The following is a 6,015-nucleotide window of genomic DNA, read 5'->3' on the forward strand; positions in this document are numbered from 1 at the left end:
TCCGAACTCCGAAAGTGTAACTCTGTTCAGCGTTTGACGATGATATGCCCAATTTAGCCTAATAGTTGGCGGTAATCTTTCTGTTAGTTCCTGAAGTAGAGCCACGTTGCACAAATATTCATCTAAGCCTGAAGCTGTGATAAAGCTATGTCCATTTAGAATCCGGAATAATAAAATCATCTGTATCTCGGTAACGGATTGACGTACAAATAAGGTTAATACATCAAAACAAAGGTAATTTACTGTACTTTAAGAAAACAAATAATGATACAAATCATTCCTTTTTTTTCAAGTGAAAATTTGCACCTTCTTCTTTATTCCTCTCATCAAAAGTTGCACACCTCCGAAGTCAACTTCCTCGGCACATTTGTTCCACAGTTTGGTCATCTGAGTCGCGTCCCGAGCTGTTTTTCCACTTTTCTTAAGCTTCTGTTTCATTACTGCCCAAATTGTCTCGATGGGCCGGAGCTGTGGGCAGTTATTATTTATTTATTTATTCAGACTAAGGCCGAAGTGGCCTGCGCGGTATATAAGAGTATTTTCCATTCGGCTCAGTCCATGGCTACACGTCGCCATCCACGCAGTCTACGGAGGGTTCGCAAGTCATCTTCCACCTGATCGATCCACCTTGTCCGCTGCGCACCTCGCCTTCTTATGCCCGTCGGATCGTTGTCAAGAACCATTTTCACCGGGTTACTGTCCGACATTCTGGCTACGTCGTCCAGGTCTCGTGTCCGTAGAGGACTACCGGTCTAATTAGCGTTTTGTAGATTGTCAGTTTGGTACGGCGGCGAACTCTATTCGATCGGAGCGTCTTGCGGAGTCCAAAGTATGCACGATTTCCAGCCACTATGCGTCTCCGAATTTCTCTGCTGGTGTAATTTTTGGCAGTCACCAGTGAGCCCAAGTACACAAATTCTTCTACCACCTCGATTTCGTCACCACCGATGCAAACCCGCGGTGGGTGGCTCACATTGTCTTCTCTTGAACCTCTTCCTATCATGTACTTCGTCTTCGACGTGTTGATGACTAGTCCGATCCGCTTAGCTTCCCTCTTCAGTCTGATGTAGGCTTCCTCCATCTTCTCAAAGTTACGTGCCATAATATCTATGTCGTCGGCGAAACCAAATAGCTGGACGGACTTATTGAAAATTGTACCACTCGTGTTAATCCCTGCTCTTCGTATTACCCCTTCCAAAGCGATGTTGAATAGCAGACACGAAAGATCATCACCTTGCCGTTTCTGCGGGTTTCGAAGGGACTCGAGAATCTGTGACTCGAACTACGCACATCACCCGATCCATCGTCGCTTTGATCAACTGTGTCAGTTTATCCGGAAAACCGTGTTCGTGCATTAGCTGCCATAGCTGGTCCCGATCGATTGTTTCATATGCGGCTTTGAAGTCGATGAATAGATGATGTGTGGGCACGTTGTATTCGCGGCATTTCTGCAGTACTTGGCGAATGGCGAACACCTGGTCCGTGGTGGAGCGTTCGCCCATAAAACCCGCCTGGTACTGCCCCACGAACTCCCTTGCAGTTGGTGCTAGTCGACGGCATAAAATTTGGGAGAGTACCTTGTAGGCGGCGTTCAGCAATGTGATTGCGCGGTAGTTGCTACAATCCAGCTTATCGCCCTTTTGTAGATGGGACACACGACACCTTCCATCCACTCCTGCGGCAAAACTTCCTCCTCCCAAATCTTGGTAATGACCCAGTGCAGCGCTCTAGCCAGTGCCTCACCACCGTGTTTAAATAGCTCTCCTGGTAGTTGGTCAACCCCAGGGGCTTTGTTGTTCTTGAGCCGGCCAATCTCCTCCTGGATTTCCTGGAGATCCGGAGCCGGTAGAATTATGTCCTGCGCGCGTTCTGTGGGCAGTTGCGTGGATTTATTTGTGGGCAGTTGCGTGGATATATTTTATCGATGAAATCTTCGTTATTATCGCGGGACCTTTATGGGCTTTATGGAAGGTAGACCGCGGTTTTTGAGACATTCCTCCTTGTACAGCTTCGAGTCCATCGTCTTATTCGCCACAAACACGTGGGTCTTTGCTCCACAGCTGCATATCCCTTGCCAAATCTCTGTTTTTTGCAAGTTTGTCCAAAAATCAAACATAAACTTCGCAGGAACTACTCCTCGTGCCGTCGCCATGTAGAATTTTTGGCTAGGAAGCTGTCCGAAATCCATTTTGAGGTAGGTTCCATCGTCGATAAGCAGGATTACCCAGACAACCACACATCGCATAAGAATGCACGATCAAAATCGTTTACCGATCCAAGTTTCATCAGATTCGCATTGTTGTGCAAAGCTCATCAGTTTATTTATAAATTTTCCCGCACAGTAGGCTATTTTACGAGTTTATTCCAGCTTCATTTGTTGACATCGCATATTCCTGCAATCAAACTCACATGAAATCGGATTATCTGTCAAACAGAGTTTGTTATCACAAACTACATCGCAATGCATAACGAACAAACTCGCATAAAAATCGTGCACATCGCATACACTTCCGTGCAACGTCGGATAAGAAATACACTTATATCGCCTCCACTTTTGTACGTAAAAAGTGTTTTCGCGACTGGTAAGCGATGAAATTTGTGCGCATAGGCATCGCATAACAGAAAAACAATTCTATAATGCATGCATTCTGGTTGTCTGGGATTAACGTGGGTGTGCAGATTTTTTTCTCTCCTTTCGGCTTCCATGTGGAATAATTTTTGACTCGCTGCACGAAACATCGTCGCACAGACGTTCTGCACTGCTACTCCAAAATCTATGAGCGTTTGCAGTCTTTCGGCCTTCGGATATGGAGACTTGTCGAGTCGAGTCAAGTACAAGACACTGAAGACGACCACACAGTTGTGGTCGAAATACGTATCTGCAAAGTTAACGAAAATTAACTGGTGGAATTAAATGGACAGTACTTAATTCGTCTTAGACGGTTGAATACATTCCACTAAAAGAGCTATATATATTTTTCTGAAAATTCCAGACTGAATCCTGAAGGAATTTCCGGACGAAATACTGGAGGAACTTCCACACAAAATCCTGGATGAACTACCGGGGCAAATGCAGGAGGAACTGCCGGACGAAATCCTGAAGAAACCTCAACAGGAAATCCTGGAGGCGATGAGACGAGCCATCCTTGAGCTGAAAGTCTCGCTAATAAAGACTGAAAAAAAAATCCTGGAGGAACTTTTGAACGAAATCTTGGAGGAACTTCCGGACGAAATCCTAGAGAAGCTTCCACACGAAATCCTAGAGGAACTTTTGGACGAAATACTGGAGAATCTTCCAGATGAAATGCTAGAGGAGCTTCCGGACGAAATCCTGGAGGAACTTTAAGACGAAATCCTGGTGGAACTCCCGCATGACATCCTGGAGGAACTTCTGAACAAAATCCTAGAGAAACTTGCGGACAACAACCTGCAGGAGATTCCAGACGAAATTCTGGAGTAATTTCCGGACGACAACCTGGAGGAATAATAGGAATAGTTTATGATAGGGACATGATGATTGTAGGAATAGTTTTGGTGATCAATATGCAACTATACGAGTATTAACTGTTTGATACATGCTCTCTCAGTATTTTTTTTTATTTATTATCAGACTAAGCCTTGCGCAGTGCATCCAAGTCTTCTCCATTCAGCTCGGCCCATGGATGCACGTCGCCAACCACGCAGTCGGCGGAGGGTCCGCAAATCGTCCTGCACTCGATAGATTTACTTTGCTCGCTGTGCACCTAGTCTTCTTGTTCCCGTTAGATCGTTGTCGAAAACTATTATCAACGGATTACTGTCCGACATTCTGGCTACGTGCCCGGCCCACCGCAGTCTTCCGATTTTCGCGGTGTGAACGATGGATGGTTCTCCCAACAGTTCATGCAACTCGTGGTTCATTCGCCTATTCCACGTATCGTCCGCCATCTGCACCCCACCATAGATGGTACGCAGCTCTTTCCTTTTGAAAACTACCAGTGCGCGTTGGTCGCAGTTAAATATTTTATTTCCACAAAACATCAACAACTTTCTACGAAAAATAATAATAAAGAGCAATAAAAAATATGAAAATTTCCATAGAGAAATATAAAAAAGCTATCCGTTAAATGATTTTTGGTTCAATTTTTGGCTTATTCGGCCAAATAGCTTTCGGCCATAAAATAATCAAAATCCAGAAAAAGCCGACATGGTTAAGGCAGGCATTTTCGTCTTTTCTTCATAGTCTCAAAAGCCAATAAAAGAGACTCTTTTTTGCCAAACACATCCGTACCAAATCTCAAGCGCCGGAGAAGTGTTCTGCCATAGTGAAGTTCTAGCAAATGAACGATGCTTTCGTTGGTTTTAAGCCCTACGACGATGGACGGAAAAACCAGGCGTGTCCGTATCGTCCGTAGATTGTCAGACGTCTTTGATGGGATGTTCCTTTATTCCTGTCAGTTTTTGATATCGAAACACCTGCAGAAGTGTCTAACGATGAACTTTCGAAAAGCAGTGTTAATAACTTACAAGAAATAGCTGTTTTTTTTTTTAAATTGCAACAAGTCATTGCATGGGTTCTGCGCTTCAGAAACAACGCCGGTAAGAAGATTTCGAAGCAAAATTTACAACAGTACTTAAGCGTCAACAAGCTGCGTCATATGCTACTGGTAATTATTCGAGTTGTACATCATGTGAAGTTGAGCGACGAGATTTGTGGAATTTCTGAGGGTGAGATATATTAGGAGTTGGGCAGTCCACTTTTAGAGTGCATTGATGACAGATATGCAAATATCGTATAACGTAAAGAGGCTGCACTCATAACAAAGAGACGCAGTGTCAAAATTGGAACCTCGCATTTGCTGTCAAATCGGTTGTTCCCAGTGGCGTAGCCAGGGGGGTGGTTTTGGGCATAAAACCCCCCCCAAAGACAAAATTTTTAGAAGACATTTTTTTTCGAAAAAAAATATGTTCAGAAAACCCCTCCCCAGACCAATTTTCTGGCTACGCCACTGGTAGGTAAAGGTAGGAGTATTGCGTCTCTTTGTTTTCAATCCAGGCTCGTTAGTATAACGGTTTGGTGGCCAACACTAACTAGTAAATAGCAGGCCATGACTTTGCCTCTTTCCTCGTGGGACAACGAACGAATTTTACGCGCGATAAGACAGCGTAATAGCTCGTTCGGCAGACCTGGGCCGCACATTTGGCGATCCTGCCAGGTTGTTCCTGGTTGAAAATAATTGTTTTGTAAGTATCCTGTGGGCGTGATTGGGACATTTTTTATCGGTTTCGACTTGTAGTGTCGAAGACGCTCTGGAAGAGCGTCGAATTAAATGATTTGCACATCGGTTTCGACCTATGATGTCGGAGACGCTCTGGAAGACCGTCGGATTGAACGATTTGCACATCGGTTTCGACCTGTGATGTCGGAGACGCTCTGGAAGACCGTCGGATTGAATGATTTGCACATCGGTTTCGGCTTCTGCTGTCGAAGACGCTCTGAAAGAGCGTTGGATTGATAAATTTGCTCATCGGTTTCGACTTGTAGTGTCGAAGACGCCCTGGAAGAGCGTCGAATTAAATGATTTGCACGCTCTGGAAGAGCGTCGGAATAAATGATTTACTCATCGGTTTCGGCTTGTGATGTCGAAGACGCTCTGGAAGAGCGTCGGATTGAATAATTTGCTCATCGGTTTCGACTTGTAGTGTCGAAGATGCTCTGGAAGAAACGTTCAAGCAACGTTAATGCGGATCAGCAGAACACAACTATTCAAATTTTAATTTCGGAGGTGTTGTGTGAGAGTACCGGACTTATTGGCTTGAGCTTAAAGGGCATAGTATGTTTGGCGAACCACCGATATTGTTTTGATTTTCCCATTGGAAGGCCATCAAATTGTATTGGATATAGACTGCCGGATCGAATTCTATTGGTTTTGGATTGCAATGCTGAAAATATTTGCAAAAAAAATTAGAAGGAATACAGCTGGAGGATCATGAATCTGAAATAGTTGACATTTTCAGAATGTTAAAAAAGGCTGG

The sequence above is a fragment of the Armigeres subalbatus genome, chromosome 3 (genome assembly GCF_024139115.2).
Source record: "Armigeres subalbatus isolate Guangzhou_Male chromosome 3, GZ_Asu_2, whole genome shotgun sequence".
NCBI classification, from domain to species: Eukaryota; Metazoa; Arthropoda; class Insecta; order Diptera; family Culicidae; genus Armigeres; species Armigeres subalbatus.